Genomic DNA, 23957 nt, shown 5'->3' on the forward strand with positions numbered 1-23957 from the left:
GAAAAGGGGCAAGCAAATATTTGCAGAGCTAGAAGGCAGTCTATGGGAGGGTAGACATTACAACAAAAATATTGAAAAGGGGTTAATATCCAAAATGCAGGAGGGACGATAAGGTGTTCTCATTTCCCTGCCATCAGACCACACCTCAAGCTTCCCCCTTTCCCTAATGGAGACCCACCTCCATTCAAAGTGCTCCTCAGAGGATGAGTCTTAAAGATGTGCCCACTAGTGTCTAGGCCTCACATGCACAAGAGGATGGATTGCCCCCAGTGCAGAGCCTGTGCTCAGGGGGCCTGAGATAGGAACTGCCCCCACCCATCAGTAGCCAGATGCCCTGCCTGGCAGCCAGATGCTGCAGAGGGAGGACCTGACCCTGTGATAGACTCTGTTACCGCAGGATGTTCTTTCTTTACCTCCTCACCGTGTAACACCCCGATCTTGTGAGTAAAGAAAGAACAGAATTTGATTCAGAAGGCAAAGCTACTGATTTGTACAATGTAGGAACCATAAAGTCTTTTGTCATCTATTACACCCCCCCATCTTTTGTCCCTAACCGCCATGAGTACCAGAGGACAGAGGACTTTTTTCCAGCCTGCCTATAATTGCTGCCCTATTATACGCAACTGATCTTTCTGCTAAAATTGCGAACAGTCACCCTCCAGCCCAAACCGTGAGGAGACTGTCACTGTCTCTCCAGCGACTGACAGAGCTCACAAGGCTGTCAAATACACAGCCAAGATCAGAGGCCCCTGTCCTTTCCTTCACTTTAGAAGCCTGCCTTTTTCCCTGACTTGGACTATTGTTTATCATGTAAGTTCCTCACAATGGGAAAAGACAGGTGGACAGATAATGATCAGATGGGGTGTACATCGGGGTTGAGTGGGCCTGCTGAGGCCCCTTTATTCTCTCCTTTGGTCTTGCACCAACCCCATGAGATGGGATAATTAAGAAACTGAGAGACAGTGGGTTCTTCCCAGGCATGCACTTAACCTGTGACTAAATTATTTCCTAGGGCACTACTTGTAAATCTCTCCAAGTTTTGTATAATATCAGCAGGCCCCAGGGAGTCCCTCTAGCCCCTCCCTGCCCACTGGGGCTCTCCAGATGGATTTGACAAATTGGCTTCCTCTTTGGTTAATGGCTGCATGTTTGGTGGATGGACTGATGCTGTCTGACTGGACATGCCAATGCCACGACTGTGGTAAAGAACATAATGCCTGAAATGGTTCCTGGATTTGCCATTCCATTATGGATTTAGCCAGACCAAGGAACTCACTTCAGCACATAGACAAACTACGTACTTGCAAAGACTTGGGGGTGATAATTAGAATTTCATACCCCACATCATCCTTAATCATCACAGAAGAGGACGATGAGGATATGTGGATTAGGGGAACAGATATGGAACATGAAAAACTAGACACAAAATTCCTTCAGGAAAAATCCGCCTGGAAACAGGCCTCGAACATCCAGAATCATTGTCCTCGGCCCTTAATGAGATTTGGAATGCTCCAAATAGCAGGCAGGGACTGACCCCCTTTGCAACAGTATTTTAGATAGGAATCCTTAACCCTTTCTTTACTGATTGAGTGAACTTCATGATAACTTATATGACCAAGTTGATGCCATGCATAGCCATGTCCAAGAACTAACAGGTGCACTTGGGTCATATCATCCACAGACAATAAGAACATGGCCTCTGCCACTGACTAGCCTTTCCACCCTTTCTACAGAATATGGGACAGTCATCAGGTCTTCAGAGAGCACCCAGTGCCACCTCACTGAGAAGGACCTTATTATGAACTCCTAACCGACTACACTGCCATCAGAATTAGGGAGAGGTTCTTCTGGATTCACGCAAGCTGCACAAAATAGTTCCAGATCGCCATTGTCAAGACCATGGATGACCATCCCCATGATGACCATTGGTAAGGATTCCCAGAGCCAATTCCCAGGCTCTGGAAGCACATGGCATCACATAGTAGGTCACGGATCAAAAAACTGCATTTCCACCTAGTTTCATTTTCCGGCTCTTTCCTGTCAGGAAAAAAAAAACGTTTTAAAATGGAGCCTACCCTTTCCCCCACTATTAAAAGACTGACTACATTTCCTGCTCTCCCTCTGAACCTCTACAACTGTCTATCTTCAGACTGCATCTGCCCCATTCACCTGTGTGGTTATCTCAGCAGGTCAGACACAGATCCTTACACCAGTTTTCCAAGTCCCGTCTACAGTAAATAATCAGTCTGATTGTCAATTGTTTTGACATCAGGATAGCAAGTAAGCCCCAAAGAAGTGTTATTTCCTGCCAATGCAAGCAGGTGAATGCACCATGTGGATGGACAAATGGAAGGGTGTGGTATCCACAACCAGCACGACAATGTCACTCTGCCTTTCCTTCCACTGCATTGATTGGGACCACAACTTTAATGGAAGCTTCAGGATGGTCTTTTGCTCAGGTGAAGTATTGGGAGAGAATATTTCCCTTTGTATGAAGACAGTCATGGTACTGGGTTGTCTCTCTTGGTGACATAGCAAGGCAATCTGGTGCCAGATGGTCACTAGGTGCTCCAGCATAACCCCCATGGCACAAACACTTTCCAGATCCCAAAATGTTTCATTGGCACTCAGACTACCTGTGCATCAATTGGCATAGCTCAGCCACTTCCAGGTAAGGCTGCCTAAATGCACAAGTCATATGAAAGTAGACCAAAAATCTGGAGTAGCTCAGTCAGGTGACAAAACCCACCTTATAGCTGCTGAAGGACTTCAGGCCTCCCATGTCTCACAAACTTTCAGGAATGCATGATAATTGACCTGTGACAGTGACCCTCAATTGCCCAGGCCAGTGGGAACTCATGACAGGCTCTACATAAGCTGGTCAGCCTAACATCTTGGCATGTTTGGACTGTTAGGAATTCCAAAGGCAGCAGGATAGAGATGTACAGGTTGAGAGCAGACTGTGGCTGGGACTCCTTGGTCATCGATGCTGAATGGGACATACTGGCTAGCTCAGTCATGACAGAGTCTCCCCTGTGGCCGTTGAGATACCCTTCACTGCCTAGACAGTCTTGGGAATGTGAGCCATCTTATGGACAGCTGGGCATTTACATTTCAGTAGTCAACTGTAAAGTGCCACCTGTTAGGAGGGGGCTTTAATGCCCGTCAAGTGGGCAGACTGAAAGGAGAAATGGTGTGTTTAATGCCCCGCTCCTTCACTAAATCTTGAATTATGGACTGCAATTACTCAGTCCTCTATTGCACACAGTATTGATGTACATATACTGTCTTAATTGGATGTAGGGGGGTGCAATTTGCAGTCCTACAGACTCCTGATATGTAGCTCCCCCCAGGAAAGCCAGGCACTGGGTTTGTTCCCACTGGCCTTGATGGCATGTGAGGGCATCCACATCATTAACCAGACAATGCAGGGTCAAAGGGGCCACAGTTGGTAAAAGAGATTCAGTAAAGATTCTTCCAATAGTGACATCAAAGGGATGTTGAGACCCTTCTACTATCCCTCCCTTTATACCTGGTAAACTAAAGGGCACCACACTTATATTTGGAGGGGTTCCTGGGAAGCACTGTACCTTGGCTTCAGGGTCAATGAGAGAAATAAAGTGTTGTTTGTGTCTGTGTCCTACATGGTAATTACAGAAGTGTACAGGCAGTTGTCCCAGGAGGAAGGACATACTCCACAAACCTCCGGGTCCCTAGGCAGGGGCCTTGGCATCTCCCCACCCACTGGGATCCCAGCTCCCCCCTACCAGGGCTGTCATGTCCAGAGAATTGATTGCACCCACCCGAAGGGTAGGAACAGCATTCTCTTGAAGATCCCAAAGGGTCTGATCAAAGTTTCTGACTTGTGTTTGGTCTGTCCTGAGATTAAGTCACTAGGGACCCCTCTTCTCAGAGCTGTGCATAAAGAGAAGTGTGGGAATCATCTCTAGAGCAAGAGATCTGGGTTGAAGTTCCACCCCTTGAATGGGGCACTGCTGCGACCCACTTGTGGGCTCCTATCTATGGAGGTGATGATCCCATCAGCATTTGCAGCAAAGAAGTCTTGGGCTTCTTGAAAATTCTCCTTTTCACATGTGATTATGGCATGCATGCTAATGCCTGCTACACTAAAGCTGGTATTTCCATGAATTGTATTGGCACAAGGCTTAAGATCAGAGTGGTCCTTCAAGAAGAACTCCTTAGATTCTGTTGTCAAGTGCCTCTCCTCCAGGTGCAAATGGACAAGGGCTCATGGGCACATGACATCAGGCAAAAAAAAAAAAAATCAAAACCCACACCCATTGAATTGTCCCCGTTCTATCTTACAGTTGGATTGCATCACCTGGGGTTGACCACTCCCAATGGGCCTGTGCTGTCATGCCATAAAAATCCATGTCGGGAGAATCAGAGCTTCTTTCTTCCTACCTCTGTGGGCTATGGGTCCCTAGGGAGCCTCTTCTTCAGAGCCTTCCGCTTTTTCCTTGGTGTGTGTCTCTTGCCATGTGCGTTGGGGTGATTGTCATAGCTTTTGATACAGTGAAAAGACTGGAAGCTCCGTAGGTTGTCTCTAAGTAAACAGGCCGTTGATACCTTGAGCTTTTCAGTGATTTATGAATCTGGGGGACTTGGGCCAATCCAGACAGCTGTAGTATGTCAAGTGCTTAAAGCAACAGCTTGGAGCCAATTGTGAAGACACACTAGAGCCAATCAATGTCCTTGTCTCCCTCCCTTTGGACAAATGATTCCAGGAAACCTTGCATTTTCATGATGGTGCAGTGCCTGTCACCATTTCTCTCTTTCACACTGGTCTGTGGGTATGTTGGTGTAGTGGTCTTGACAGGGAGGACCTGGGATAGAAGTTAGCTCTTCCCAGACACGTGTGCTGAGGCCTCCCACACTGAGGTGTCCCCGACAACACCTGTCAAATAGGGAGCCATTGTCAGCAGCAGTGAGTTATACAGCCAGTAGGGGGAGGTTGCCTTGGTCATGTCCTCCACCCAGGGAGATATGATGCTCCTGGTCGAGTTGCCTCTGTCACTAGGTAGGCATGGCTAAGCAAACACAACACCAGGGTACTGGATGAAAACAGTGGACCCAGCAGCTGGCGTCTTCTTCAACACTAATCTAGGGAAACGGTCCTTGGTGTCCAGCAATATCTCACTTGGAGATGAGTAGGAAATACACACCTCTGGAACCCCAGGATGGTGCCTGATTTTTGGTCTCTGCAGGGAGTCTGACCTTTTACGGCACTGATAACTTATGGTGGGGGTTTCTGGCAACACCTGGCATCAGCCCAAAGCAAAGCTACAGACCACTGGCAAGCTCCAGCTCCTTCCCAGAGCAGCTGAGATGTGGGGGTGAGGAACGAGTGAGCCATTCTAAGTGCTAACACATTGTTGGAGGGCACCAACTAGGCCCCCATTCCCATCCCTGAGGACAAATGTGTTGGGGACCCCAGCTGTTGTACAGAATTAAGAACATGTAGACTGTATCCTGCTGAAGGAATAGGCAAGAGCCATTACTCAGGGGGTGGACAGGCGGCTCCCTAGGCATCTGAGCTCTGGCTTTGGATACATGAGATGCATGGGGCCCTCCTGACTCAAGGTGTGGTTTCAGTGCACCCCCAGCAAAGGAAATGGAGTTACAGGATTTATGACTCACAGGGCCCAGAAGGAAGGGTACAAAAGGACCATGGGAAGGGAAGGACTTCTTCCCACATTCCCAGTGATCAGGACATAGAAAACAGGGTAGCAAGAACCTGATTACTTGAGAATGGATGGGGCTGAAGTCCCTTACTTTTCACAGGCTCACCTCTGTGTGGTTATTCGAGAAGGCTCTCAGAAAACCCAAGTGGGAATCCTAGGTAGATCCTTATCTGTGGTTAAACTCACTGAAAGGTAGGCAAGAGAAAGAGAGCAGGGATTCACATTCATCGAGCTCCAACTGGATGCCAGAGTCATCCACAGGCACTTGTGCCTGCCTTTCTGATTCATTTCATTGGGTGCTCCATTCAGTCTCATGGTCTCCGTCTCCCACATTTGGAAATTTTGACTCCAGAGAGGCACAGCTTGTGCTAGGTGGAACCTGATGCCAGTCCCCTTCCCTCACAGCCCACAGACACCCCAGTGTGGAACGGGCAGTGTGGGTGGGTGGTAGCCCTGCATTATCCTGAACCCACATTGGGAGTGGGGGAAAACAGATTACCTGGAGAATGAGAAAATGTTCAGTGTGCACCACACAGTTTTGGAGACAACTCATGAATTTGTCCTTGAAAGAGCTTGTGTGAACGTCTCTTAATTCTGGAAGCATATACCTCAGTTCAAGACCCAGATGCTGACTCAGGTCCTCTGCACATAATCTGGGGCTCAGTTGCGGCTCTTGGAAGCTTAGATATATACGTAGAGGCCACAAGCATGCAGTTTTTAAGTTTTATTTCAGCGTTCTGGTCAGTGAGCCATGAGAGATGTGTGTCAGAGCCATGATGTGCCTGTGGACCCCTGTGTCTCCTGCAGACCCCCAAAACGTGGATGTCAGCTCTGCAGCCTCATTACTGTATTTTCACACATGTGCCAGTTGGATTGTGTATAGTTGTTCAGCAGTCAGGAGGCTAATTATGGATTGTCGTCAGCAACAATCAGTCCCTTAACTTTCTCGGTGTTGATAATTTGACATTTGTGGCAACACCATAAGGAATGCAGCTATTATGGCTTAAATGGGACCAAAAACCGCTCTGAGATATAACAGGGATTCATGAGTTTGTCTGACTGGCCGCATTCTTCTTGGAGGGGTCCACTGTCTGTGCTCCCACCAGTGCCTCGTCCAGTGCACCATGGAGGGTCCTTATGTGGCAATGGCAGTTCCTGTTATTGTTGCACGACCCTCTGTGACTGCGTTTCTCTGGGATACGGTCATAGTTCAGCTGAGCCACACTGTGACTGCAGTAGGTATCCTGACACATGTTTCCAGGAGCACATGACATACCAGTTTTCACATGACCAATATCGGTTGTGCTATGACATGAATCCAGGCGCAAACACCAGAACCCTGAGATCTCAGACGGATGGAATCCAACATGCTCTTGCAGCCGAGGGAGATGTGTGACATTCCTACACTGCAGCCTTCCACGTGGCACGTCTGTATGTGAACAGGTTCAGCGTTGAATTCCCCGGGGTCTTCTGCAGTGTCCATGTCGGCTGCTTTTTTGATTTATGGTCTAGCAGACATCTTCACCTTTCCAGAATTTTTGTAAAGATTTCTTGACAGTGCATAGTGTGGTCAGTGCAGTTCCCATGATAGTAGCAGCCCTCTTCAGGGCACAGGGTTCCATCTTGCATATGGAAGTCATCAGGGCCCGACAAGGACACCCCTCGGCAGGACTCTGGAAGATCACATATATTTTGGATTGGCCTGCCAAGTGTCCCAGCATCGAAATCGGTGCAGTTTGTATAGCATCTGCCTGTATTACATTTGTCCCCAGGGGTTAAAATACAATCACTCATACAGCCTAGATTGCTATAGCACTGCTCTAGGGAGCTGCAGTCACAATGCTTGCCTGGGTCAGCTAAGTAGTTTCCAAAATGATTGTGGGTCAGGCTGTTATTTCAATGCACCATTTAGATGTTGAAGAGGCACTTGCCTAATCTGCCACTCATTTTGTGCTGCATATGAATGAAGGAACACTTCCTGAAAGCCTCAGGTATACAAGAGAATTGGGTCCTAATGCAGTTGGACCTTTTCTGGCAAGCATATTCATCAGTGTCAACCCACAAACCAATATTTTTTGCAATCTGATGTGTTGCTATGACAGACAAGAGTAAATAATATCTGCCTAAATAACCCATCATGACGGGGCTTTGGGGATGGCATATACTACATACAACTGGACTGAAATCAACTTCATGGGATCCATCTCAAATCGCAACTAAGGATGAATGTGGTTTAAGAATTCGAAAACACTTGGACTCATAGTATCAAAAAAAATAAAAAAAGGACTCTGATGCAACACATATTTGCCCATGTTAGCTGGATCTCTCTCATTATAAATTATCATGAAACCAATATAGTAACTTACATGAATCCCATGAAACAATGAGTCAATGAAGCTAACTAGCCTTATTAGGAATTGGGCACATTTTGACCCGTGGTTGAACACACTATATATTGTTGAGGGTCAGAGAGCAAAATTCCGTGATGGCATGACTACAACATACTAGAGATCCTGGGCACTGCACTGGTATTTGCTTGAGGAACAGGGGTCCCTATCCTCCTTATATCCCAGGTTATAAGTAGGTCCCATTGCATTGGTGTCTGCCACTCTCTGAGAAACAACGTGTTCAAATGTTGGGAATCGCTGATGTGTCTGATTTCATAGGTAAGGTCATCCAACTTCATGATACCTTCAAGGCCTTGATAGCACGTGTCCATGGTGACCATGGAAAGAGGATTCTCCTCCAGGTAGCCGAGGTAGTAACAGTCTGGAGGTATGGAGGGGTAGTCCATCTGAAAGGCACCTGATCATCCTGAGTGATCATGAGCAGATGTCAGGACCTAAAGTGTTTCTTTGGCCACATGTGGATAACGGGTCTCTTGTCCCAAAACACAGGCTACAGGACAGCCAACCAGTCACCTGAATGCCCTTGCCATTGTGCAGCTCCTTCTTTGTAATTACCACCTCAAGGAGATGTAGCGCCATGAGGGATGACCTTGAGAACCCTGGACAGGAGCCAGCACTGCCCAGAGTGCAAACTGCAAGAGGGACGCCCTCAAGGTGACCTGGCCTTCTGCCACCCTCATGCCCCTCCTCAGGGACATCTGCCAGTGAGAATGGATAAATGGAGGATCCTCAGCAAAGTGAGGTCTAGGCCATCTGACAGAACAGAGGGCTGTACCGGGTGGCCAGCACCCTGCACCTGGGATCCACTTGTGGGGTTAGGTAACAGTCCCAGGGTGTGGCATTGTGTGACCCTGCACAACAGTTCGGCTGGGGTGGATGTGGGAGAAACAGGTGAGCCAGTTCAAGCGTGCTCACATGGACATAGTAAGGACTTGGACCCAGAGACATGGCTCTATTCAATACATTCCATCTTTCCTCCAGCTAGTGAATATGGGATATGAAATTTTAACACCCTGAACTTCTCTACCAATTCCATGTCCTGTGGTACTGCTGGGTCACTTTCTATGGATGGCTGCTTTTCCTCATTACGGAGACCAATGCTTCCTACTTCCTTGGGATGTGGAGGTGGACATTGTCGATTTTACCTTCATAGGTGACTAAAAGAATAGCTTTGTCATTTTTCATGTCTCATTCTGGTTAGACAGTAGTTTTCAAGCCATTTGATCCTTTGGTTTTTGGTTTGAAGCTTCCTCTGAGTTTACTGAGGAAACATTTCCCAGTATTCTGTCATGAATGGTGAAGTACAAGGTTGTGTTTTAGTATTTTTTTAATGCCAGCTGGGGAGAACAGAAAGTACTGCTGACCATGTGTGGGCCCCAGGGGTTTTCCACTCTAATCCCTTTTTGGGGTTCTTTCCTGGCCTCTGGCAGTCTCCTCCCATGTATGTGTGGTTCCCTCCTCAGCTGGAGATGCCAGGGAGTTGAGGTAACTTTGGCAGCTTGCACCGTGGAGTCTGCACATGATCAAAAGACGTTATCAACCATGGAACTCTCTTGTTTGATTAAATATGCTCTACTCCTTTTAAACCCCCTGCGTCAGGGAGAACCCTCAGAGTTGGCTTTTGGACAGGAGTCTGCATTCTCACCAGTGGCTGGCCTTGTGCATAAAGCTCAAATTCCTTTCCTACCAAAACGAAAACTTTGAACGTTGACCTTTCCAGCAACAGGCAGCTGAATTTGGGTTTTGATAACAATAAAACAGAGTGGAGTGGCAGTTGCTAGAGGCTGGCAGCGAGGCGCAATGAGGGTTAGATATCAAGGGGTGTGATTTTCTGTTATGCAAGACGACTAATTTCTAGAGGTCTTCTCCACAACATTACATGTGTAGTTAACAATATTGTACTGTATGGTTAAAATTTAGTGAAGAGGGTGGATCTCAGTTTCAGTGAGATCTTACCGCAATACACGAGTTTTGCTTCTCACACAAAGTATGCATGGACACACACTCTGTACTGATAAGTGAAAATAATTTTAAAAATGTACATACTTTGGATCCTAACTCTGGGGATATGCCATTTACAGGTATCTTCTTCCATTCCATAGGTTGCCTTTTAGTTTTGTTTATTGTTTCCTTCACTGTGCAGAAGCTTGCTATTTTGAGGTACTCCCAAGAGTTCATATATGTATGTATTTAATTTTCTTGTAATATTTTAAATTTAAATAAAAGTGTGTTAACCTACAGTGTAGTATTGATTTCAGGTGTAGAATTTAGTGATTCATCACGTACATATAACACCCAGTTCTCATCTCAACAAGTGCCCTCCTTAATGCCTATCTCCCTTTTAGCCCAACTTCCCCTGTTCCCCTTGATTTGTTCTCTGTATTTAAGAGTCTCTTCCTGTTTCTTCTCTCTCTGTTTTTCTCTTATTTTATTTTTCCTTTCCCTATGTTGTGTTTCTTATATTCCACATACGAATGAAATCATATGATATTTGACTTTTTCTTACTGACTTATTTCACTTAGGTTAATACGTTGTTGTTCCACCCACATTGTTGTAAATGACAAGATTTCATTCTTTTTGATGGCTGAGTACTATTCCATTGTATATATTTACCACCTTTTCTTTATGAATTCATCTCCTGATGGATATTTGGGCTCTCCCACAATTTGCTTATTGTTGATAGGGCTGCTGTAAACATTGCGGTCCCTGTGCCCCTCCGAATCAGCATTTTGGTATCCTTTGGATAAATACCTAGTAAAACAATTGCTTGATCACAGGATAGTTCTATTTTTAATTTTTTTCAGGAATCTCCACACTATTTTCCAGAATGGCTGCACCAGTTTGCCTTCCCTCCATGTTAATTTTAGCCATCCTGACAGGTGTGAGGTATTATCTCATTGTGGTTTTGATTTATGTTCCCTGACGAGGAGTGACAATGAGCCTCATTACACGTGTCTTTTCGCCATCTGGAAGTCTTCTTTGAAAAATGTCTATTCATGTCTTCTGACCATTTCTTCACCAGATTGTTTTTTTCAGTGTCGAGTTTGAGAAGTTCTTTATAGATTTTGGATACTAAGCCTTTATCTGATATGCCATTTGCAAATATCTTCTCCTATTTTGTCAGTTGCCTTTTAGTTTTGTTGATTGTGTCTTTGCTGTACAGAAGCTGTTTATCTTGAGGTCCCAATAGTTCATTTTTGCTTTTGTTTCCCTTGCATCTGGGACATGTCGAGTAAGAAGTTGTTCTGACCGTGGTCAAAGAGTTTGGTGCCTGTGTTTTCCTCTAGGATTTTGATGGTTTCCTGTCTCACATTTAGGTCTTTCACGCATTTTGAATTTGTTTTTGTGTATATTGTAAGAAAGTGGTCTGGTTCCATCAGAGTTTCCTGTTGCTGTCCAGTTTTCCCAACACCATTTGTTGACAGGACTGTCATTTTTCCATTTGATACTGTTTCCTGTTTTGTCGAAGATTAGTTGACCATTTATGGGTTTTCTACTCTGTTCCATTAATCTATGTGTCTCTTTTTGTGCCAGGAGCATACTGTCTTGATGACTACAGCATTGTAATATAGCTTGAAATGCAGAATTGTGATGCCTCCATTTCGTTTCTTTTTTAGGTTAGCTTTGGGTGTTCAAGGTCTTTTGTGGTTCCATGATAATTTTAGAATTATTTGTTTTAGCTCTGTGAGGAATGCTTGTATTATTTGACAGGGATGTTTGCATTGAATTATTAGCATTGAATGTCTAGATTGCTTTGGGTAGTATCAGCATTTTTTTTTGAGCTTTTATTTTTTTTTTATTTTATATATGAAATTTATTGTCAAAATGGTTTCCATACAACACCCAGTATCAGCATTTTAACAATGTTTTTTGTTTTAATCCATGTGCATGGAATATTTTTCCATTTCTTTGTGTCTTCTTCAATTTGTACCATAAATGTCCCAGGTTTTTCAGAGTAAAGCTCTTGTAACTCTTTAGTGAGGGTTACTTCTAGGTATCTTATGGTTTTTTGTGGAATTGTAAATGGGATAAATTCCTTGATTTCTCTTTCTCCTGCTTCATTATTGTTGTATCGAAATGCACAAATTTCTGTATGTTGATTTTGTATGCTGCAGCTTTACTGGTTTATTGTATCAGTTCTAGTGGGTTTTTTTTTTTGGTGGAGTTTTTCAGGTTTTCTGTATGTAGTATAAAATTCAACTCCAAAACTGAATAATCCTATTAAAAAAATGAGCAGAAGGCATGAATAGACTTTCCAAAATGCAACATACAGATGACCAATAAACACATGAAAAGATGCTCAACATCACTCATCATCAGGGGAATATAAAACAAAACTACAACGAAATATCAACTCACTCCTGTCACAATGACTAAACTCAACTACACAAGGAACAACAGGTGTTTGTGAGGATACAGAGAAAGAGGAACACTTTTGCACTGTTTGTGGGAATGGAAACTGGTGCAGCTTGTCTGGAAAACAGCATGGGCTTTCCTCAAAATGCTAAAAATATAACTACCTTATGATTGATCGATTGAACTACTAGGTATTTACCCAAAGGATACAAAAATACTAATTTAAAGGGAATTGCAACTCTATGTGTATAGCAGCCCTATCAAAAACAGCCCAGCTCTGGAAACAGTCCAAGTAAGCATTGACTCATAAATGGATAAAGTATATGTGGTATATCTACACACACACACACACACACACACACACACTCATACTCATACACTGGAATGTTTCTCAGCCCTGAAAGGAATGACATTTGCTATTTGTAATGATATGGATGGAGTTAGAGAGTATTATGCTAACTGAAACAAGTGAGCGAAAGACAAATATATGATTTCATTCATATGTAGAATTTAAGAAACTTCAAATGGGAAATGGGACAAAGAAGAGAGAAGAGCTACACCAAGAAATAAACTTTTTTCAATGTTTTTAAATTTGTTGAGATAGAATGGGGGGAGGAGCAGAGGAAGTGGGAAGGAGAATCTCAAGCTGTCTCTTTGCTGTCAGTGCAGATACCAAAATGGGGCTTGATCTCAGGGTCCATGAAATCAAGACATGAGCCCAAATCAAGAGTCTTAGGCTTAAGCCCTGGAACATATAAACCCAACAAAACAGATTCTTACCTATCCAAAACAAACTTATGGTTACCAGAGGGAAGGTGGGAGGAGGTTTGGGGAAGTAGGTGATGGGGTTGCAGGGCCGCAGTCATAATGAGCACTGAGTGTTGTATGGAAATGTTGAATCACTATATTTTACACCTGAAAGTAATACTGCATTGAATGTTTACTATGTGGAATACGAATAAAATCTCAAATGATGTATTTACAGTGTCTGCAAATGGCCTTGTTGGCATACAGCCCATGAAGAAACATTTATTCCAGAAAATATACTGACAGACGGAAAAGCTAGAATTTTGAGCTAAGGTGTGTGCCTTTCCTTCCCCACCCCAGCTCAGCAAATGCAAACTCCAGTGCAAGTAGCTGGGACTATAGGCATGTGCCACTGAGCCTGGCTGCAACCTCCCCTCCAGACTGTTGCAAACAATACCAGGGTTCCTGGTGACCAGCTCCTGTTCAGAGGACTCTTTCCCAGAGGGACAGGGTGTCAGTGACCCTAAGCTGTTTGCTGTTGAGGCCAAGCCCCAGCAGGTGCCACTGAGATGTGGGACTCACTCATTGTTTGCAGCCCCACTCCCAGGATGGAAACTCTGCCCTGGGCACAGTCCACTAGGGATTCTGGGAGCCTGGTCGCCCCAGACCTGACTTGTACAGCAGGGGTATCATGCCACCAGGACAAGCAAGCCTCATAGAAGTGCAGCTGCCACTCACCCCTAAACTGAGCCCCACCTGCAGCTGCAGATTTTTGCCCAGGGCAGGGGGGAGCTGAAGCAATCCACTAAACCAAGGTGCAAATCTGTTCTGGTACAACTGACATCATTTACAGATGAGGGTGAGGAAGGTCTGGTCCTCATGTTGTGGGAGAGTCAGGTGCAGGAGATAGATGGTTTCAGTGAAGTATTCCTAACCTACTCCTCCTCACCTGCAGGAGAGAGCCAGAGCCAGGGACAGTTGAGGGAACAGCTCCTGTCAGAACACATGTGAGATTATGGCCTCAACAACTCTCCATTCAGAGGGGTCCGATTTTGTAGGGTTTAGTCTGTGGAGAGTTGAAACATCTTGGTTACAATATTTATTTTTTGTATTTATTTTTATTTATTTTTATTTTTTGCATTTTATTTATTTTTTATATATATATATATGAAATTTATTGACAAATTGGTTTCCATACAACACCCAGTGCTCATCCCAAAAGGTGCCCTCCTTAATACCCATCACCCACCCTCCCCTCCCTCCCACCCCCCATCAACCCTCACTTTGTACTCAGTTTTTAAGTTTCTCTTATGCTTTTGCTCTCTCCCACTCTAACCTCTTTTTTTTTTTTCCTTCCCTTCCCCCATGGGTTTCTGTTAAGTTTCTTAGGATCTACATAAGAGTGAAACCATATGGTATCTGTCTTTCTCTGTATGGCTTATTTCACTTAGCATCACACTCTCCAGTTCCATCCACGTTGCTACAAAAGGCCATATTTCATTCTTTCTCATTGCCACGTAGTATTCCATTGTGTATATAAACCACAATTTCTTTATCCATTCATCAGTTGATGGACATTTAGGCTCTGTCCATAATTTGGCTATTGTTGAGAGTGCTGCTATAAACATTGGGGTACAAGTGCCTCTATGCATCAGTACTCCTGTATCCCTGGGATAAATTCCTAGCAGTGCTATTGCTGGGTCATAGGGTAGGCCTATTTTTAATTTTCTGAGGAACCTGCACACTGCTTTCCAGAGCGGCTGCACCAATTTGCATTCCCACCAACAGTGCAAGAGGGTTCCCGTTTTGCCACATCCTCTCCAGCATCTCTAGTCTCCTGATTTGTTCATTTTGGCCCTCTGACTGGCGTGAGGTGATATCTCAGTGTGGTTTTGATTTGTATTTCCCTGATAAGGAGCGACGTTGAACATCTTTTCATGTGCCTTTTGGCCATCCAGATGTCTTCTTTAGAGAAGTGTCGGTTACAACATTTAAAATTTCGGGGCGCCTGGGTGGCGCAGTCGGTTAAGCGTCCGACTTCAGCCAGGTAACGATCTCGCGGGGTCCGTGAGTTCGAGCCCCGCGTCGGGCTCTGGGCTGATGGCTCAGAGCCTGGAGCCTGTTTACGATTCTGTCTCCCTCTCTCTCTGCCCCTCCCCCATTCATGCTCTGTCTCTCTCTGTCCCAAAAATAAATAAACGTTAAAAAAAAAATTTAAAATTTCAACACGACTGGGTTTTAGGTCATTTCTATCTGCAGTAAGGGTTTCCTTCATGTTTACTATGCTTTCCTCAAGCGCAGCAAGTATCCTTATGATAGTTTTGAAAAATTCTATTTCCTTTTGAGAGTTTTTAGAAATTCTGTTAGAGGCATATTAGTTATATGTGCTTTAATAATATTCCTGGCAATGACCTTTTATCGTTTTTTCTTTTGGGATGAATTCCTGCATCATGGTGTATGTCTATGTCTCTGCTTTCTTAAGTGTTTTAGAAAATCCTGTTTTGTTTTCTGCTTCTGGAGTAGTGTCTTTATTGAGAAGTGTTCAATTGCTGTTGAGGGCTTGACATTTTAGGAAGCATTTGTTGCACATTCTGTGTGCACTGTCCTGTCGTGTATTGGCTGCTCTGTCCCTCAGCTAAGTCCTCTGCAGAGTTTCCCCTTGTCTACAGTGATGAGTGTTTAGACATTGTCCACAATGTTGTGAGTTTTAACCAGGTGAGTTTGTTCTGCCTGTAAAAGAGGCTCATTCCTATTTCCCCTAGAGGTGAAGCTATGCCTCACTATATGGTCAGTAGACTTGGTGCCTTTGGGGGTATATGTCGTCTTTGAGGGAGGGGCGCGGTGCTGATCTGGTTTCCAGGCCCTCTTTCTCTAGTAAGGAAGCACCTGAGGAAGGCAAGGGGGGGTATAGCTTGGTGTCAGTGGCTCAGCTTCTCCTGGGAGGTTCTGTGCTGCTCACTGAATTCTGTCCATGCTGATTGGTGGGAGGAAATATTGGCATCAGCTCCCTGTCTAGTCCCTTGAGTTGGAGTTCCCAGCCTCCCCTGTTCAGGAAGCCCTCCCACAGAGAGAACAATCTGTACCTGTGGGTCCCAGGCTTCCATCAGAACCCTGCCTTCACCCTGTCTGTGTCCAAACCATTGGCCCACCTGGTGGCACAGGGCCCTTATGTTTTATCTCAGGAGCTCTAGCTGGGTTTGAAAACTCCAAATTATATGAACTCAATATGACCGGGACCCCACTGATCCTCTAGGAGAGGGTCTTGCTGTGCTGTGCCTGGAGCTAGTTATCCCAGGAGGGCAGTTGCATGAACACTGGGGGCTTGGAGTTCATGGTGAGGAAGAACATGAAGGCAGCATTCAGTTAGCTGCTCTCAACAGAAGCTCCTATGCTAATGACCAGGGCAGTGCAATGGTGCCTGTCAGCTCTCCTGCCCCACAAGAGGCAATACTCCCTTTACGAAATGCACCCTGAGAAGGGAACTGTCTCTCCCCAAGTCTCCCAAGGGATTATCAGACCACAATTCTCCCTATGCGACTCTGCCCTCCTTCTCCACAGAAGCACAGCTATGCCCACCAGGCTCCATGCCAGTGATGGCATGCACTTCTAAATCTTCAGTCTTTGAACTGGACATTTACAGGAGGTTGACTTGTCATGATTACCTTTATGTGTCATCTTGACTGCATCATGGGTGCCCAGACTCCCCACTGTTTCTGTGGATGTCTGTGAAGTATTCCAGAAGAAACTGGCATTTCTATCCGTGGTTTCTGTCTGCTTGGGCATCACCCATTCCATTTAAGGTTCTGAATAGAAACTGATGCAGAAGGAGGAGGATTTCCCTCAGTTTTACTTCCCATGTGCCTGTTTGAATTGGAACATTGGTCTCCTCTGGCCCTTGTTCTGAGAGTTACATCATCAGCTCTTCACGTTCTGAGACTAGAAACTAGTTCAGAATCAGATGAGAATTACACCACTGGTTTTCCTGGGTGTCCAGCATGTGAGAGTGGAATGTGGGGCTTATCAATGTATTTAGTCATGGAAACCAAGGTTCTTTGGTTTCTGTTCCTCGGGAGAATCCTAATACATGGAGATGAATTATCTCTTCTTTAGAGGAATTGGATAAAGCTGTAGCTCATTTAAAGTCCTGAGTAGCAAGTGCCAGGAGGGAAGTGTCACATTGTTGGGACAAGTGCTGGGTGAAGATAATGGGGGTCTGGGGGATCCTGTAGTCCTGGCTGCACAGTGAGTGCATCTGGGACTCCTGTTGGGGCACCTGGGTGGCTCAGTCGGTTAAGCAGCCGACTTTGGCTCAGGTCATGATCTCGCGGTCCGTCAGTTCGAGCCCCGCATCGGGCTCTGTGCTGACAGCTCAGAGCCTGGAGCCTGTTTCAGATTCTGTGTCTCCCTCTATCTGACCCTCCCCCGTTCATGCTCTGTTTCTCTCTGTCTCAAAAATAAATAAACGTTAAAAAAATACTTTATAAAAAAAAAAGGTTCAGCTGTTGTGCGTCAGGAAATCTGCAATTCACTCATACTGAGTGACAGGAATAAGCAATGCAAACAACTGTGTCTTTGTGCATGTTAGGGTAGTTTTCCTATGACAACACAGTTGTTAATTCAGAGAGTTAATAGATAAGCACAGAATCCTGTGACCAGAGAGGCTCCCTGGAGAAACTGCTGTGTGGAGAGGAAGCCCCAGACCCTGACAGGAAACCTGCCTGTAACCTCCATCTGCACCTGCTCCTGGGAACACAAACCAGAATTGTGCATAGTGTGCGCCCCCTGGTGGTGCTGATCCCCTCCTGCAGGGAGGTTTGTGTGTGGGCTCCCAGTGAGGTCCCCTCACCTTGTCACTTGCACAGTAATATCTGGCCGAGTCCTCGGTCTTCAGGCTGTTCATCTGCAGATACAGCGTGTTCTTGGCGTTGTCTCTGGAGATGGTGAATCGGCCCTTCACGGAGTCTGCGTAGTATGTGCTACTTCCATCATCATAAGTATATGCGACCCACTGCAGCCCCTTCCCTGGAGCCTGGCGGACCCAGTGCATGTAGTAGCTGCTGAAGGTGAATCCAGAGGCCACACAGGTGAGTCTCAGGGACCCCCCCAGGCTTCACCAGGTCTCCCCCAGACTCCACCAGCTGCACGTCACACTGGACACCTGTAGACACAAGACATCTTGGTCAGGAATCTGTCACACATCCACTCTTTCTCAGTCATGTCCACTCACATACTCAGTGTCTCTCATTCACCATGAATTACCTTTTAAAAGAGCAACCAGGAAAACCCAGCCAAGCACAAACTCCATTGTGAGGTGTCTTTGTTCTGTGCTGATCACAGAATGGGAACACCTGGGACTCCCGGGCCTGGGGCTCCTCTCCCAGCTGCAGGGTTGGAGCTGGACTGGTTTAATCAGCACAGGGAGGGCCCTATTTGCATATCCTCTGACTATATATCAAGCTCCAGACTTAGATTTGTTTCAAATTTAAAACGAGTGTTTGAGAGGCACTTCTAGATCACTTCTTGCAGAAGGGACTGTGACAGTATAAATAATTCTAATCTGTGAACACAGTTATCTTTTCATCTGTGTTTGACATTTTACATGTCTTTCCCCAGCAGGTCATGTTTGGTATGCCATTTTACTTTTTGGTGAAATTTAATCCTAAATACTTTATGTTGTGCCATATAATTTTAATGTGTGTTTATTTTTGTGTGACACAGAGAAGGGGAGAGCGATCAGAGAGAGAGAGAAGGGGACAGAGAATCCCAAGCAGGCTCTGCACAATCATTGCAGACCCTGCCTCAGAATTAAACTGAGGAACCATGAGATCATGACCTGAGTCAAAATCAACAGTAGGCACTTAACGGATTGAGCCACACAGGTGCTCCCTTTTGTGCCTTTTTCAATTGTGTGATTTTGTTAGTTTTTTCATATACTATGTTTTTGGTGTATGGAAATACAACATATTTTTGTATGTTGATTTGTACCCTGAACTTTTCCTGAGTTTACTAGTTCTGATACTTTTTTTGTGGAGTCTAAGGTTTCACTATATGTAAGTTCGTGTGATTCTCAAACAAATAATTTTCTTCTTACTGATTTACTTGCCTTTATTTCATTTTCTTACCTAATTTTTATGGGTACATCTGCAACTTGTAGGAGCAGCAAGCTTTTTCCTTCTTTGCTTCTGTGTTCTTTGTCTGGTCTAAGGATTCAATTGACATAAGACAGATCTACAGAAGAGAATAAATTTCATTTTGCATGTGCACAAGCTTCCTAATAATGTGACACCCAGAGAATGAAGAAAGCATGTGGCCCTTGTACCTTTTAGAATAAAAAACAATGGATTTGCGAAGAGTTAACAAGACAGAGATTTGGGTTTGGGCAAGTCAATTAGTGACGAACTAACCAGGCTTGTTTGCACAGCCTTCTTGGTGCTACGTTCCCATTTCTGGTGCTAAGAATGGTTCTTCCATTCTGGTACAGGGGAAGAAATTTCCCAGGAGAGATTTATTTCCTGCACTCAGGGGGACAAAGAAGGGTCACAGTTTCCTTAGACTAGCTGTTACTCAAGTGACTTTCCTCCAAATAAGCAATGTGACAAGATGACATACATTGGGTGCCATATTTTACTGGTCTTCGTGTTACCATGTGGAATACCTATGTAGGGAATGAGCATCCTTGCCCGGCTCCTAACGTGACAGGAAAAGCTTCAGTGTTTCACTGTTAAATATGCTGTCAGGTGTGGGCTTTTCCTCTATGGCCACGATTTTGTGGAGGTTCTTTCCCTCAGTTGCTGAGATTTTTTAATAATGACAATTTGTTGAATTTTGTCTAGTTTTATATGCATCAATAGATGGTGATATAGATGCTCAACAGATGTGACTGCATTGTCACATATGACCCTTTCATTGTGCTGTTGCATTCACTATGCTAGGAGTATTGCATGTATGTCCATCTGAGATATTGGCCTTTAGTTTCTCTTCTTACGGTTTCTTTAGATTTTGCAGCATAGTAAGGTTGGTCTTGTAGATGAATTGGGGCATATTCCTTTCTTTTCAGTTTTTGGTAAGAGTCTGAGAGGTATTGTCATTAAGTCTCTTTTATATTTTGATATAATTCATAGATAAAGCCCTGTATTACTAAGCTGACTTTTTTCTTTTGGGGCGGTGTATGATTAGATTATAGGTTGAATTTTATTTGTTTTCTTTCTGTTAATTTTCTATTTCTTCATGTACAGTCTTGTGGATTGTTTGTCTCTGGAAATTGCCTAGTTGCCCTTTGTTATCTAATAATGGGTCTATAATTATCTAGGCATTTTCTGTTATTGTTTTTCACTTCTTTGGTATCAGTTATGTCCCCTCCTTAATTCTGATTGTATCTGTTTGAGTTTTACCTATTTTCCTAGTAGAGATGCTTTTTCAATTGCATTTAGCTTTCCAGATATCCATTTCAATTTGTTAATTTTTTGTATTACACTTTTTATTCCTTTTATCTGTTCTAATAATTTCTAATATTAGTTGAGTTAATAAAAATGCCAATGAATGTATCTGGGAAATTCTTATTTATATGGTACCACAAAGCACACAGAAGTGAGGAAACAATCCTGCGAAAGAAGAACAAACCTGGAGACAGCACACATCCTTCTTTCTAAGTGTACTGCAGAGGTACATTGTCTATAACACTGTGCTGCTGGCACAGAGTCAGACACACAGACCAGTGGAGCAGATTACAGAGACCAGAGTGAAATGTGTCTGGATGCAGTCAGCAAATCCTCCATGAGATTTCATAGAATTAAAATTAGGGAAAAAATGGCCTTTTTCACAAATGGTTTTGAATTCCAGTGAGTAAAATAATGACATTTGGTCCTTATCTTATGCCATACAGATATGTAGACCCACATTCAGCCCCTTCCCTGGAGTCTGGCAGACCCACCTCCTCAATTAGCTACTGAAGGTGAATCTAGAGACTGCACAGGAGAGTCTCAGGGACCCCTTCCCCTGCCAGGCTTCTCAGGTCTCCCCCAGACTCCACCAGCTGTACGTCACACAAGACATCTACAGATACAAGTCAGGAAAATGTCACACATCCACTGTTTCTCTCACTCATATCCACTAACATAGTCAGTGTTTCTTGTTCACCATGAATTACTGTTTAAAATAGAACCAAGGAAAACTAAAGTGAACCCAAACTCCATGGTGAGATGTCTGTGTTCTGTTCTGATCACTGAATGTGAACACTTAGGGGCTGGGGCTCTTCTCCCAGCTACAGTTTCAGGAATGGAGGGTTTAATCAGCATACAGATGTCCTTTGACAATATAGTAAATTTTGCAATAGAATCCTCAAGAAGCCAGTGGCCCTTGGCAAGTGTCAGGGATGGGGCAGTGTTTGGTGTCACAATATCTTTCAGGACATTGTGATTTATTAATTTGTGATTTTGCTGCAGTGATTATAAGTACCCATGATAATCCTTATTTTCACATATGAACCCAAACACTTGAGGTAAGAATCAGTATACCACCATTGTACAGGTTAACAGATACACTGCAGCAGAGACAGAGTATGTGAGTGTCCAAGATCACGTATGAGGTGAGAGTAGTCCCAGTATCTGAACCTGTGCTCCCCATCAGGGGACCCACCGGCCTCCTGAACTGCATGCAGGACAAGGCTAGACATCCCAGTGAGGTTTGCAGGTTCCTGACCTTCTAGAAGTCCCAGGAGAGTGATGGATGGAAGCCAGGTCTATTGTGTCACAAATTGGAGAGGGTGAGAAGCCTCAACAGAGACTCACAGAGCTGCTGGAGATGCCAGGGGTTTTCTACAAACACAAGGGGTCATTTACACATGAACTCTATGTGGACATCAATGGAAACCCTCCATATGGAGCCTCTGGGTGGCTCAGTTGGTTAAGTGTCCGATTTTGACTCAGGTCATGGTCTCACAGTTTATGAGTCTGAGCCTTGTGTCGTGCTCTGTGCTGACAGCTCAGAGCCTGGAGACTGCTTCATATTCTGATACTGTGTCTCCTCTCTCTCTCTTCCCCTTGCCTGCTCGTAGTCTGTCTCTCTCTCTCTCATAAAAATAAATAAACATTAAAAAAAGAAAGCCTCAATAACGTTAAAATGGTTGAATTTTATTGAAATATGTTGAAGGCAAAACACCTGAGATCAGGAAGGATGATGTTAATTAAAACCATTTCTTCATCTATGAAATGGAGATCATTATTCTTCTAAACACTTGTTAATGTGAGAATGATCAAAGATGTATTTATCCCAGTGTCTGACCCTGGGAAAATTTGTGTATTCCCATTATCATGGTTTATTTAAACAGGGAGGACACTTGCGTGTTTCCACAGCTTTTCCAAACTCTTTGCTGTGTTCATGCCAGAATAAGTGTGCAGAGCCTGGATCTGAAAGCCCTTGAGAGGAGACCAGTCCTCAACCAATCTCTCGTCCTGGATCATGAGCTCCCTGTTCTCTGAGTTCCCCCTGGTGGTTGTGATTGCCCCCGGTGGTCCCCGTGCTCCTGTTGTTTCACAGACCCCTGCAGAGATACAGTGACTCCTTTATTCCCCTCCCCATTTATGCAACATGCAAGGGTGAGACCCTTCCATCATGAGCACTGCAGACCCTTCTGTTCACAGGATGCCTCCTCCTACATATTTTCCATCTTTGAACCCTTCACTCTGCTTCTTCCCTATAAATATACAGTTATATTTCCTTTAATCATTGGTGAGCAACAATCTTGAATAGTTATCCTTATCAGCTGACAAGAGTCAGAAGAACTTTTCATTTGATAATCGAGAGAACAAAAGAAGATTTTTGGGCTCATAAATTCTACTTTCATGAAACTGGGATAAATGTGCTCAGCTTCAGACATCTGCCACCTTTTAGAAAAAAGGAAGTGTCAATCCCAGAGACAAGTTGGAGTCTGAGATTCAGAGCATTCTGTCTTTGAACCTAACGGGTTTCCCCAGATTGATAATCAAATTGTTTCTTGTTGGTGATGCACTTCTCAATTACACTGTATTTCTTCTGGCATAGGAATGTCAGTACCTGTTATGTTATGGTTACCATGCAGAAGCATTCAGAAGAACAAAAATGGTTTTCTAGAAATGCAGGTCGGCTGATGGAGAGAATTTCACCCCAGGATTGAAGGTACCACAGTCTCACCCTCCCCAAGCTACGTGGTTAGATTTGGGGTTTTAGAGGTAGTGAAATTTAGGAACGTTTTGGACTTGACTTAATATTTAATGATTTGACATGTTGGAGGATTTGGGGGTGTGGTAATGTGAGTGTCACGTGGGATGGAGGTAAACTTTCCCTGACATCAGTGTGGACTGTGGTCAACTATGTCATTCTTGAACCTGTGTAGAATAACTTATGTGGCCAAAGGGACTTGTCACATGAGATTAATTTTGAGACATTGATATTACTGCCATGTGTATGAGTCTGGGGATGGAGTTCAGGACACAGATGGGCAGTCACCAAATGTTGATCTCGGAAATGAAGATGAGTGGGTCCTGAAGACAGCACATCTGTGGGAGGGAATACCTTGAGAATTGTGGGATGAAACCCCTCATCACCAGGCACAGACACTTTCTTGCATGAAGTCCATGTCTCCCTCTGGGTCTGAGTGTCTAACCGAACCCAGGTGGATATGCATGGATGTCCCCCAAATGCTCTGAGGTGAAGAGAAACAGTAAGGACAGAAACGTGAAGACAGATAACAGCAAGGAAAGACAC

The 23957-nt window shown here is 44.4% G+C and overlaps 1 long non-coding RNA gene and 1 pseudogene across 1 annotated transcript; one reads left to right on the top strand and one right to left on the bottom strand.

The window, feature by feature from the left end:
• Positions 1 to 1742: 1742 nt before the first annotated feature.
• LOC115508074 lies at positions 1743 to 23369 on the top strand. Its single transcript, XR_004343260.2, has 3 exons — positions 1743 to 1928; positions 13456 to 13550; positions 23256 to 23369. It is a non-coding gene; the product is annotated as an uncharacterized LOC115508074 (long non-coding RNA).
• On the bottom strand, positions 3116 to 18614 carry LOC115508064 (annotated as a pseudogene).
• Positions 23370 to 23957: the final 588 nt, after the last annotated feature.

Source organism: Lynx canadensis, chromosome B3 (genome assembly GCF_007474595.2).
Source record: "Lynx canadensis isolate LIC74 chromosome B3, mLynCan4.pri.v2, whole genome shotgun sequence".
NCBI lineage: Eukaryota > Metazoa > Chordata > Mammalia > Carnivora > Felidae > Lynx > Lynx canadensis.